This window comes from Protomyctophum bolini, assembly GCF_963924005.1.
Source record: "Protomyctophum bolini genome assembly, chromosome: 7".
In the NCBI taxonomy this organism is placed as follows: domain Eukaryota; kingdom Metazoa; phylum Chordata; class Actinopteri; order Myctophiformes; family Myctophidae; genus Protomyctophum; species Protomyctophum bolini.
The window spans coordinates 16,015,342-16,030,121 of NC_137868.1; positions in this window are offsets into that span (position 1 = coordinate 16,015,342).

The following is a 14,780-nucleotide window of genomic DNA, read 5'->3' on the forward strand; positions in this document are numbered from 1 at the left end:
CCAGCCACTGAAAACGAATGGTTTTAAATTAAAGTTATTGACTTTAACTCTTAAAAAACAAAAAGAAACAGGCCATGGTAATGGTAGTTTCAGTTCAGTATTGTACATGGAATTAGCGTTGCCTTGTTAAGTAGTGTCAGCCTTAACACAGTTAAGTACATGTTCATACACAACTCACATCAGTGTAATTGCAGAATATTCCTTCGGACAATGATATAATTATCACAACCTCGGCCTACATTTAACTTTTAACTTAAATGTACAGCAGTTCATCAGCAGAGGGCAGTGCAGCCTCGTTAAACTTGTCCTTGAGCCTGTCTCCTTGCTCAGCCTCCTGCTTGGGATGCACTCACATGCCCTGCCATGAGTGTACCACCACCACCCCCCCACCCCCTCTCCATCTGTTGACCTCAGCAACATAATCTCATCATATTTTTCATATCATCTGAGGTGGACTGTTCTTTTTATGCATCTTAATCAAGTAGTAATTCTATGTTGTGGACCCACACGGGTGAGATTCTTCAAACCGCTCAACCTATTTCCATTAGATGTTTCCGTTAATGAGTCAGTGGCCTACGCGAGTGGGCTATTAGGCTCGTGGGCGACAATTTGCAGCAGCCGTTTCAAAATGGCTTGAATGAGAAAGGACGCAGCCTGTGTGATACAGTAAAATGTAACCACATCCTCCAAGTGAAAACAGGAAAACGCATGAGAGGGGTGAAATCACTGACCTGCTGATATTGCAACAGATATGACTGTGTGAATGCATGCACATCTCTGAATATATAGTATGTGTGTTTGCATGAAGACACTTAGAGATAAGACGAAATGATGATCTTTCAATCGTATGACGTCACATTCTCTTGCATAAGCCACACCCACTGTGCTTGGATTGCTTCATTTTTTACCTTATTGAGCAATCTACAGCAAATTGGCCACATATCTGGAGTCTGGACCAAGCTTGTTTTTTCAGATTTTTGCTATTCAATGGTTTTTAACTTGAATGACGTGAACCCCATTCTACGGTCAGGTTCAGTTCATTGTATAAAGTCAATATTGCCGCCTCATTTGTTTCGCTTCAGTCTGGCATGTGATGCCATTGCCTCATTTTGTAATGTGTGTGGAAAACCATAGTCGTTTCACAATACCAGTACACAAAACAATTACAATAATAATCGAATTCTAGGATTTGGCTGTCCCACGATCACACATGTCACATCCCAGTGCATCCTCGATGAAGTGAGTGGATCAAGATCACAATCACATCCAGGCATTTGGACTGTACTTGGCTAGATGCAAACATTTTAATTGGGATAATTACTTGGGCTAGTGACTGGTGACTTTTCACAAGGTCACAAGAACATGTACAGACAAGGGGTGTTTGCAATTTAAACTTCAAAACCACGTGGCAATTTATGCATGCAGCATATTTTCAAATTATTCAGAAGGTCATTTCATAATTGAACCCACTTTACCTTCATAGATTACCACTGTGTTTAAACCAATGGATAAGGATTTCATGAACATGAAACTATGTATGATTTATTAGATACTAATTGAGTGTCATGTGTGTGAGTGTTATTTGATATATTTCTTTAATCTCATTAAACACTGATCAAGTGTTCCTTGACTCCCAAAAAAGAATGTGATATAGCCTACAGGTAACAGAATATGGAAATCTGCCTCACCTCTATCGAGAAACACTGTTTATACATGATCACATTCAAATCTGAATAAATGTTATAATAATAGAATAAAGTCAAAGAATAATATAAGCTCTAGCAGATTATAATTGAACACATGAGATGTGTTTTTTACACTTTCAGAATGTGCATACCAGGCCATAGTACGGTAAGTTTGTATTTACTGTTCAACTGCAAACGTTACAAGCAGGAGCTCAATCATTCTGTTCCAGCAGGGCAGCACTCTGCTAAGACAACAACAGTAACTGTGTAGTTAATACACAATAATAATGGCATGATACGGACATAGTAATGACATGAATACATTACTGACCATTATACCGACCATGATACTGAAAATGATACCGACATGACACGCCGGTTGGTAATCTCGCCTAGGGTGCCGGAATGGCCAGAAACGCCACTGAAGGGGCCGTTATGGAGGAATTTGTATGTGAAGAGGAGTTCATAATAGTGTTGTTGTGCTGTGTGCGTGTGTGTGTGCGTGCGTGCGTGCGTGCGTGTGTGTGCGTGCACGCCCGCACGCATGTGTGCACTTGCCAATACACACATCCAATTTGGCCAAAGTGTGTTTACAACCTGCTCAAGCACATAATGTATGACAAGGCCAGAGCCTGTGAGTGAGGGCTATGTTTGCTGCAATGTCTAATAGTGGCCAAGGTGTCATTCATGCACTCTGAGCTATTTATAGCAGTAACTGCTCCTTGCGTTGCATGTTGTGCTTGCTTGGGACATGAAGTGAGCTGCACTTATACACACTTCAGTTTCAAACTATTGACCTCTACAGGTCAAACACTGCAGTGTGATTTCATTAGGGACCGTCCTTGCATTGCTGGCACAGAGGGAGACCAGCCAATTGGGGGGTTTGAGCTCTCGAGTGAGTGTTAAGTTGAATGAAAAAAGCCTGTAGCAGGATTTCTTGAAACCATTTATTGAGCTGTGTATATATAACCACCAGTTTCCCGCTGACATAAAGGGAAATCAGTATTTTTCCATCTCATGGGAAACCCGTGCTCTCAATATTTACCAACAGCGCTGAGCGGACCAGCACCCATACGATTTATATGCCACATCACAGCAGTCCTTCAAGACCTGCTCTGAGTCAAACAAACAATCAACATTAACGACTCCTCACCATCTACAAGGCCCTCAACAACCAATTATGTACTACCCTCCTGCTCCCTCAGGTCTGATGATGCCAACCTCCTGGACATATCTACAGGATATTTATTATTATTATTATTAATCTATGCTTTTACGTAATAATAAAGTTTATTATTTGTTTTTATCCAATGTTAAGTGGCATTGAGACTTGTCATATAGCCAATATAGCACTAGATCTGAGGCGTTTCTCAAGCATTTTGGAATCCGTGCCACAGGCGCAACCTTTTTACTTCATGATGATAAACGTCACAACAACCTGCGTACTAGAAGTAGCCAACAGCAGTGTTGCTGTATGTTCCACAGTGTAGACCAGTGTGGTGCATGGTGGGCACAGAGACAGAGAGAGAAAGACACATAGGGGAGGCAGAATAAATAATCAGTGCAATAAAGTGGTCCTCTGCCACTTTTCCCGCTGAATCACTCACTTCACAATTCCCAGCATGCCTCTGGGCAGAAGGTTGAGTGAGTGTGTGGTGGTGCAGGTCTGCCGGCTGCACAGCAGATCCCCATATCCCTGACGAGCCCTGGAGCCTCAATTACAGAAATGTACTTGGATTCCATCTTTAACTCCATCTTAGGGTCATTTTTCAAATTGTGCGTACGGCTGATGTATTACCAATATAGCTGTGCATGCACTTTACACACATCGAGTGCAAATACCGAAGGAATCCGAGCACTCAGGAATGAGCTTAATTTCCTACCTTATTGGAGGAAAGCCTAAAAATCTAAATCTTATCGCAATGCATGCCCACTGACTGTGTCCTGATGCTAGCTTGTGCTGGTGCGGTGTCACTTGTGACTTGTCCTGACTGTCCTTAGTGGATCGAGGCTACGCTTATAGTAGATGCTAGTGACTTGTAGCAAGATATGCATTTTAAATGATGAGAAACGAGGCTAACTTTTTTTTCAAAATTAAAAAAAACATGGAAATGGAAATTGCGGAAATTGCGGATTTTTTTTCCCTTTTTTCATTTTTTTCAAATCTTCAAAAATGATGAAAAACGGCGCGCTATAGTATGCCGTACGATATGGGCTATAGCCCATGGTCCAAAATGATGAGAAACGAGGCTAACTTTTTTTTTTTTAATTTTCAAAAAACATGGGCTATAACCCATCGTTTTTGTCATTTCGTCATTTTTTTCAAATCTTCAAAAATGATGAAAAACGGCGCGCTATAGTATGCCGTACAATATGGGCTATAGCCCATGGTCCAAAATGATGAGAAACGAGGCTAACTTTTTTTTTCAAAATTTCAAAAAACATGGGCTATAACCCATCGTTTTTGTCATTTCGTCATTTTTTTCAAATCCTCAAAAATGATGAAAAACGGCGCGCTATAGTATGCCGTACGATATGGGCTATAGCCCATGGTCCAAAATGATGAGAAACGAGGCTAACTTTTTTTTTCAAAATTTCAAAAAACATGGGCTATAACCCATCGTTTTTGTCATTTCGTCATTTTTTTAAAATCCTCAAAAATGATGAAAAACGGCGCGCTATAGTATGCCGTACGATATGGGCTATAGCCCATGGTCCAAAATGATGAGAAACGAGGCTAACTTTTTTTTTCAAAATTTCAAAAAACATGGGCTATAACTCATCGTTTTTGTCATTTCGTCATTTTTTCAAATCTTCAAAAATGATGAAAAACGGCGCGCTATAGTATGCCGTACGATATGGGCTATAGCTCATGGTCCAAAATGATGAGAAACGAGGCTAACTTTTTTTTTCAAAATTTCAAAAAACATGGGCTATAACCCATCGTTTTTGTCATTTCGTCATTTTTTTCAAATCTTCAAAAATGATGAAAAACGGCGCGCTATAGTATGCCGTACGATATGGGCTATAGCCCATGGTCCAAAATGATGGGAAACGAGGCTAACTTTTTTTTTCAAAATTTCAATAAACATGGGCTATAACCCATCGTTTTTGTCATTTCGTCATTTTTTTCAAATCCTCAAAAATGATGAAAAACGGCGCGCTATAGTATGCCGTACGATATGGGCTATAGCCCATGGTCCAAAATGATGAGAAACGAGGCTAACTTTTTTTTTCAAAATTTCAAAAAACATGGGCTATAACCCATCGTTTTTGTCATTTCGTCATTTTTTTCAAATCCTCAAAAATGATGAAAAACGGCGCGCTATAGTATGCCGTACGATATGGGCTATAGCCCATGGTCCAAAATGATGAGAAACGAGGCAAACTTTTTTTTTCAAAATTTCAAAAAACATGGGCTATAACCCATCGTTTTTGTCATTTCGTCATTTTTTTCAAATCTTCAAAAATGATGAAAAACGGCGCGCTATAGTATGCCGTACGATATGGGCTATAGCCCATGGTCCAAAATGATGAGAAACGAGGCTAACTTTTTTTTTCAAAATTTCAAAAAACATGGGCTATAACCCATCGTTTTTGTCATTTCGTAATTTTTTTCAAATCCTCAAAAATGATGAAAAACGGCGCGCTATAGTATGCCGTACGATATGGGCTATAGCCCATGGTCCAAAATGATGAGAAACGAGGCTAACTTTTTTTTTCAAAATTTCAAAAAACATGGGCTATAACCCATCGTTTTTGTCATTTCGTCATTTTTTTCAAATCTTCAAAAATGATGAAAAACGGCGCGCTATAGTATGCCGTACGATATGGGCTATAGCCCATGGTCCAAAATGATGAGAAACGAGGCTAACTTTTTTTTTCAAATTTTCAAAAAACATGGGCTATAACCCATCGTTTTTGTCATTTCGTCATTTTTTTTCAAATCTTCAAAAATGATGAAAAACGGCGCGCTATAGTATGCCGTACGATATGGGCTATAGCCCATGGTCCAAAATGATGGGAAACGAGGCTAACTTTTTTTTTCAAAATTAAAAAAAACATGGGCTATAACCCATCGTTTTTGTCATTTCGTCATTTTTTTCAAATCCTCAAAAATGATGAAAAACGGCGCGCTAAAGTATGCCGTACGATATGGGCTATAGCCCATGGTCCAAAATGATGAGAAACGAGGCTAACTTTTTTTTTCAAAATTTCAAAAAACATGGGCTATAACCCATCGTTTTTGTCATTTCGTAATTTGTTTCAAATCTTCAAAAATGATGAAAAACGGCGCGCTATAGTATGCCGTACGATATGGGCTATAGCCCATGGTCCAAAATGATGGGAAACGAGGCAAACTTTTTTTTTCAAAATTTAAAAAACATGGGCTATAACCCATCGTTTTTGTCATTTCGTCATTTTTTTCAAATCCTCAAAAATGATGAAAAACGGCGCGCTATAGTATGCCGTACGATATGGGCTATAGCCCATGGTCCAAAATGATGAGAAACGAGGCTAACTTTTTTTTTCAAAATTTCAAAAAACATGGGCTATAACCCATCGTTTTTGTCATTTCGTCATTTTTTTCAAATCTTCAAAAATGATGAAAAACGGCGCGCTATAGTATGCCGTACGATATGGGCTATAGCCCATGGTCCAAAATGATGAGAAAGGAGGCTAACTTTTTTTTTCAAAATTTCAAAAAACATGGGCTATAACCCATCGTTTTTGTCATTTCGTAATTTTTTTCAAATCTTCAAAAATGATGAAAAACGGCGCGCTATAGTATGCCATACGATATGGGCTATAGCCCATGGTCCAAAATGATGGGAAACGAGGCTAACTTTTTTTTCCAAAATTTCAAAAAACATGGGCTATAACCCATCGTTTTTGTCATTTCGTAATTTTTTTCAAATCTTCAAAAATGATGAAAAACGGCGCGCTATAGTATGCCGTACGATATGGGCTATAGCCCATGGTCCAAAATGATGGGAAACGAGGCAAACTTTTTTTTTCAAAATTTAAAAAACATGGGCTATAACCCATCGTTTTTGTCATTTCGTCATTTTTTTCAAATCCTCAAAAATGATGAAAAACGGCGCGCTATAGTATGCCGTACGATATGGGCTATAGCCCATGGTCCAAAATGATGAGAAACGAGGCTAACTTTTTTTTTCAAAATTTCAAAAAACATGGGCTATAACCCATCGTTTTTGTCATTTCGTCATTTTTTTCAAATCTTCAAAAATGATGAAAAACGGCGCGCTATAGTATGCCGTACGATATGGGCTATAGCCCATGGTCCAAAATGATGAGAAAGGAGGCTAACTTTTTTTTTCAAAATTTCAAAAAACATGGGCTATAACCCATCGTTTTTGTCATTTCGTAATTTTTTTCAAATCTTCAAAAATGATGAAAAACGGCGCGCTATAGTATGCCATACGATATGGGCTATAGCCCATGGTCCAAAATGATGGGAAACGAGGCTAACTTTTTTTTCCAAAATTTCAAAAAACATGGGCTATAACCCATCGTTTTTGTCATTTCGTAATTTTTTTCAAATCTTCAAAAATGATGAAAAACGGCGCGCTATAGTATGCCATACGATATGGGCTATAGCCCATGGTCCAAAATGATGGGAAACGAGGCTAACTTTTTTTTTCAAAATTTCAAAAAACATGGGCTATAACCCATCGTTTTTGTCATTTCGTAATTTTTTTCAAATCCTCAAAAATGATGAAAAACGGCGCGCTATAGTATGCCGTACGATATGGGCTATAGCCCATGGTCCAAAATGATGAGAAACGAGGCTAACTTTTTTTTTCAAAATTTCAAAAAACATGGGCTATAACCCATCGTTTTTGTCATTTCGTCATTTTTTTCAAATCTTCAAAAATGATGAAAAACGGCGCGCTATAGTATGCCGTACGATATGGGCTATAGCCCATGGTCCAAAATGATGAGAAACGAGGCTAACATTTTTTTTCAAAATTTCAAAAAAAACATGGGCTATAACCCATCGTTTTTGTCATTTCGTAATTTTTTTCAAATCTTCAAAAATGATGAAAAACGGCGCGCTATAGTATGCCGTACGATATGGGCTATAGCCCATGGTCCAAAATGATGGGAAACGAGGCAAACTTTTTTTTTCAAAATTTAAAAAACATGGGCTATAACCCATCGTTTTTGTCATTTCGTAATTTTTTTCAAATCCTCAAAAATGATGAAAAACGGCGCGCTATAGTATGCCGTACGATATGGGCTATAGCCCATGGTCCAAAATGATGAGAAACGAGGCAAACTTTTTTTTTCAAAATTTCAAAAAACATGGGCTATAACCCATCGTTTTTGTCATTTCGTCATTTTTTTCAAATCTTCAAAAATGATGAAAAACGGCGCGCTATAGTATGCCGTACGATATGGGCTATAGCCCATGGTCCAAAATGATGGGAAACGAGGCTAACTTTTTTTTTCAAAATTAAAAAAAACATGGGCTATAACCCATCGTTTTTGTCATTTCGTCATTTTTTTCAAATCCTCAAAAATGATGAAAAACGGCGCGCTAAAGTATGCCGTACGATATGGGCTATAGCCCATGGTCCAAAATGATGAGAAACGAGGCTAACTTTTTTTTTCAAAATTTCAAAAAACATGGGCTATAACCCATCGTTTTTGTCATTTCGTAATTTGTTTCAAATCTTCAAAAATGATGAAAAACGGCGCGCTATAGTATGCCGTACGATATGGGCTATAGCCCATGGTCCAAAATGATGGGAAACGAGGCAAACTTTTTTTTTCAAAATTTAAAAAACATGGGCTATAACCCATCGTTTTTGTCATTTCGTCATTTTTTTCAAATCCTCAAAAATGATGAAAAACGGCGCGCTATAGTATGCCGTACGATATGGGCTATAGCCCATGGTCCAAAATGATGAGAAACGAGGCTAACTTTTTTTTTCAAAATTTCAAAAAACATGGGCTATAACCCATCGTTTTTGTCATTTCGTCATTTTTTTCAAATCTTCAAAAATGATGAAAAACGGCGCGCTATAGTATGCCGTACGATATGGGCTATAGCCCATGGTCCAAAATGATGAGAAAGGAGGCTAACTTTTTTTTTCAAAATTTCAAAAAACATGGGCTATAACCCATCGTTTTTGTCATTTCGTAATTTTTTTCAAATCTTCAAAAATGATGAAAAACGGCGCGCTATAGTATGCCATACGATATGGGCTATAGCCCATGGTCCAAAATGATGGGAAACGAGGCTAACTTTTTTTTCCAAAATTTCAAAAAACATGGGCTATAACCCATCGTTTTTGTCATTTCGTAATTTTTTTCAAATCTTCAAAAATGATGAAAAACGGCGCGCTATAGTATGCCATACGATATGGGCTATAGCCCATGGTCCAAAATGATGGGAAACGAGGCTAACTTTTTTTTTCAAAATTTCAAAAAACATGGGCTATAACCCATCGTTTTTGTCATTTCGTAATTTTTTTCAAATCCTCAAAAATGATGAAAAACGGCGCGCTATAGTATGCCGTACGATATGGGCTATAGCCCATGGTCCAAAATGATGAGAAACGAGGCTAACTTTTTTTTTCAAAATTTCAAAAAACATGGGCTATAACCCATCGTTTTTGTCATTTCGTCATTTTTTTCAAATCTTCAAAAATGATGAAAAACGGCGCGCTATAGTATGCCGTACGATATGGGCTATAGCCCATGGTCCAAAATGATGAGAAACGAGGCTAACTTTTTTTTTCAAATTTTCAAAAAACATGGGCTATAACCCATCGTTTTTGTCATTTCGTAATTTTTTTTCAAATCTTCAAAAATGATGAAAAACGGCGCGCTATAGTATGCCGTACGATATGGGCTATAGCCCATGGTCCAAAATGATGGGAAACGAGGCTAACTTTTTTTTTCAAAATTAAAAAAAACATGGGCTATAACCCATCGTTTTTGTCATTTCGTCATTTTTTTCAAATCCTCAAAAATGATGAAAAACGGCGCGCTAAAGTATGCCGTACGATATGGGCTATAGCCCATGGTCCAAAATGATGAGAAACGAGGCTAACTTTTTTTTTCAAAATTTCAAAAAAAACATGGGCTATAACCCATCGTTTTTGTCATTTCGTAATTTTTTTCAAATCTTCAAAAATGATGAAAAACGGCGCGCTATAGTATGCCGTACGATATGGGCTATAGCCCATGGTCCAAAATGATGGGAAACGAGGCAAACTTTTTTTTTCAAAATTTAAAAAACATGGGCTATAACCCATCGTTTTTGTCATTTCGTAATTTTTTTCAAATCCTCAAAAATGATGAAAAACGGCGCGCTATAGTATGCCGTACGATATGGGCTATAGCCCATGGTCCAAAATGATGAGAAACGAGGCAAACTTTTTTTTTCAAAATTTCAAAAAACATGGGCTATAACCCATCGTTTTTGTCATTTCGTCATTTTTTTCAAATCTTCAAAAATGATGAAAAACGGCGCGCTATAGTATGCCGTACGATATGGGCTATAGCCCATGGTCCAAAATGATGAGAAACGAGGCTAACTTTTTTTTTCAAAATTTCAAAAAACATGGGCTATAACCCATCGTTTTTGTCATTTTGTCATTTTTTTCAAATCTTCAAAAATGATGAAAAACGGCGCGCTATAGTATGCCGTACGATATGGGCTATAGCCCATGGTCCAAAATGATGAGAAACGAGGCTAACTTTTTTTTTTAATTTTCAAAAAACATGGGCTATAACCCATCGTTTTTGTCATTTCGTAATTTTTTTCAAATCTTCAAAAATGATGAAAAACGGCGCGCTATAGTATGCCGTACGATATGGGCTATAGCCCATGGTCCAAAATGATGGGAAACGAGGCTAACTTTTTTCTTCAAAATTTCAAAAAACATGGGCTATAACCCATCGTTTTTGTCATTTCGTCTTTTTTTTCAAATCCTCAAAAATGATGAAAAACGGCTCACTATAGTATGCCGTACGATATGGGCTATAGCACATGGTCCAAAATGATGAGAAACGAGGCTAACTTTTTTTTTCAAAATTTCAAAAAACATGGGCTATAACCCATCGTTTTTGTCATTTCGTCATTTTTTTCAAATCTTCAAAAATGATGAAAAACGGCGCGCTATAGTATGCCGTACGATATGGGCTATAGCCCATGGTCCAAAATGATGAGAAACGAGGCTAACTTTTTTTTTCAAATTTTCAAAAAACATGGGCTATAACCCATCGTTTTTGTCATTTCGTCATTTTTTTCAAATCTTCAAAAATGATGAAAAACGGCGCGCTATAGTATGCCGTACGATATGGGCTATAGCCCATGGTCCAAAATGATGGGAAACGAGGCTAACTTTTTTTTTCAAAATTAAAAAAAACATGGGCTATAACCCATCGTTTTTGTCATTTCGTCATTTTTTTCAAATCTTCAAAAATGATGAAAAACGGCGCGCTATAGTATGCCGTACGATATGGGCTATAGCCCATGGTCCAAAATGATGAGAAACGAGGCTAACTTTTTTTTTTAAATTTTCAAAAAACATGGGCTATAACCCATCGTTTTTGTCATTTCGTAATTTTTTTCAAATCTTCAAAAATGATGAAAAACGGCGCGCTATAGTATGCCGTACGATATGGGCTATAGCCCATGGTCCAAAATGATGGGAAACGAGGCTAACTTTTTTTTTCAAAATTTCAAAAAACATGGGCTATAACCCATCGTTTTTGTCATTTCGTCATTTTTTTCAAATCCTCAAAAATGATGAAAAACGGCGCGCTATAGTATGCCGTACGATATGGGCTATAGCCCATGGTCCAAAATGATGAGAAACGAGGCTAACTTTTTTTTTCAAAATTTCAAAAAACATGGGCTATAACCCATCGTTTTTGTCATTTCGTAATTTGTTTCAAATCTTCAAAAATGATGAAAAACGGCGCGCTATAGTATGCCGTACGATATGGGCTATAGCCCATGGTCCAAAATGATGGGAAACGAGGCAAACTTTTTTTTTCAAAATTTAAAAAACATGGGCTATAACCCATCGTTTTTGTCATTTTGTCATTTTTTTCAAATCCTCAAAAATGATGAAAAACGGCGCGCTATAGTATGCCGTACGATATGGGCTATAGCCCATGGTCCAAAATGATGAGAAACGAGGCTAACTTTTTTTTTCAAAATTTCAAAAAACATGGGCTATAACCCATCGTTTTTGTCATTTCGTCATTTTTTTCAAATCTTCAAAAATGATGAAAAACGGCGCGCTATAGTATGCCGTACGATATGGGCTATAGCCCATGGTCCAAAATGATGAGAAACGAGGCTAACTTTTTTTTCCAAAATTTCAAAAAACATGGGCTATAACCCATCGTTTTTGTCATTTCGTCATTTTTTTCAAATCTTCAAAAATGATGAAAAACGGCACGCTATAGTATGCCGTACGATATGGGCTATAGCCCATGGTCCAAAATGATGAGAAACGAGGCTAACTTTTTTTTTCAAAATTTCAAAAAACATGGGCTATAACCCATCGTTTTTGTCATTTCGTCATTTTTTTCAAATCTTCAAAAATGATGAAAAACGGCGCGCTATAGTATGCCGTACGATATGGGCTATAGCCCATGGTCCAAAATGATGAGAAACGAGGCTAACTTTTTTTTTTTAATTTTCAAAAAACATGGGCTATAACCCATCGTTTTTGTCATTTTGAAAAAAAAAGTTAGCCTCGTTTCTCATCATTTTGGATCATGGGCTATAGCCCATATCGTACGGCATACTATAGCGCGCCGTTTTTCATCATTTTTGAGGATTTGAAAAAAATGACGAAATGACAAAAACGATGGGTTATAGCCCATGTTTTTTGAAATTTTGAAAAAAAAAGTTAGCCTCGTTTCTCATCATTTTGGACCATGGGCTATAGCCCATATCGTACGGCATACTATAGCGTGCCGTTTTTCATCATTTTTGAAGATTTGAAAAAAATGACGAAATGACAAAAACGATGGGTTATAGCCTATAACCCATCGTTTTTGTCATTTCGTCATTTTTTTCAAATCTTCAAAAATGATGAAAAACGGCGCGCTATAGTATGCCGTACGATATGGGCTATAGCCCATGGTCCAAAATGATGGGAAACGAGGCTAACTTTATTTTTCAAAATTTAAAAAACATGGGCTATAACCCATCGTTTTAGTCATTTCGTCATTTTTTTCAAATCCTCAAAAATGATGAAAAACGGCGCGCTATAGTATGCCGTACGATATGGGCTATAGCCCATGGTCCAAAATGATGAGAAACGATGCTAACTTTTTTTTTCAAAATTTCAAAAAACATGGGCTATAACCCATCGTTTTTGTCATTTCGTCATTTTTTTCAAATCTTCAAAAATGATGAAAAACGGCGCGCTATTGTATGCCGTACGATATGGGCTATAGCCCATGGTCCAAAATGATGGGAAACGAGGCTAACTTTTTTTTTCAAAATTTCAAAAAACATGGGCTATAACCCATCGTTTTTGTCATTTCGTCATTTTTTTCAAATCTTCAAAAATGATGAAAAACGGCGCGCTATTGTATGCCGTACGATATGGGCTATAGCCCATGGTCCAAAATGATGGGAAACGAGGCTAACTTTTTTTTTCAAAATTTCAAAAAACATGGGCTATAACCCATCGTTTTTGTCATTTCGTCATTTTTTTCAAATCCTCAAAAATGATGAAAAACGGCGCGCTATAGTATGCCGTACGATATGGGCTATAGCCCATGGTCCAAAATGATGAGAAACGAGGCAAACTTTTTTTTTCAAAATTTCAAAAAACATGGGCTATAACCCATCGTTTTTGTCATTTCGTCATTTTTTTCAAATCTTCAAAAATGATGAAAAACGGCGCGCTATAGTATGCCGTACGATATGGGCTATAGCCCATGGTCCAAAATGATGAGAAACGAGGCTAACTTTTTTTTTCAAAATTTCAAAAAACATGGGCTATAACCCATCGTTTTTGTCATTTTGTCATTTTTTCAAATCTTCAAAAATGATGAAAAACGGCGCGCTATAGTATGCCGTACGATATGGGCTATAGCCCATGGTCCAAAATGATGAGAAACGAGGCTAACTTTTTTTTTTAATTTTCAAAAAACATGGGCTATAACCCATCGTTTTTGTCATTTTGTCATTTTTTTCAAATCTTCAAAAATGATGAAAAACTGCGCGCTATAGTATGCCGTACGATATGGGCTATAGCCCATGGTCCAAAATGATGGGAAACGAGGCAAACTTTTTTTTTCAAAATTTAAAAAACATGGGCTATAACCCATCGTTTTTGTCATTTCGTCATTTTTTTCAAATCCTCAAAAATGATGAAAAACGGCGCGCTATAGTATGCCGTACGATATGGGCTATAGCCCATGGTCCAAAATGATGAGAAACGAGGCTAACTTTTTTTTTCAAAATTTCAAAAAACATGGGCTATAACCCATCGTTTTTGTCATTTCGTCATTTTTTTCAAATCTTCAAAAATGATGAAAAACGGCGCGCTATAGTATGCCGTACGATATGGGCTATAGCCCATGGTCCAAAATGATGAGAAACGAGGCTAACTTTTTTTTTCAAAATTTCAAAAAACATGGGCTATAACCCATCGTTTTTGTCATTTCGTCATTTTTTTCAAATCTTCAAAAATGATGAAAAACGGCGCGCTATAGTATGCCGTACGATATGGGCTATAGCCCATGGTCCAAAATGATGGGAAACGAGGCTAACTTTTTTTTTCAAATTTTCAAAAAACATGGGCTATAACCCATCGTTTTTGTCATTTCGTAATTTGTTTCAAATCTTCAAAAATGATGAAAAACGGCGCGCTATAGTATGCCGTACGATATGGGCTATAGCCCATGGTCCAAAATGATGGGAAACGAGGCTAACTTTTTTTTTCAAAATTTAAAAAACATGGGCTATAACCCATCGTTTTTGTCATTTCGTCATTTTTTTTAAATCCTCAAAAATGATGAAAAACGGCGCGCTATAGTATGCCGTAAGATATGGGCTATAGCCCATGGTCCAAAATGATG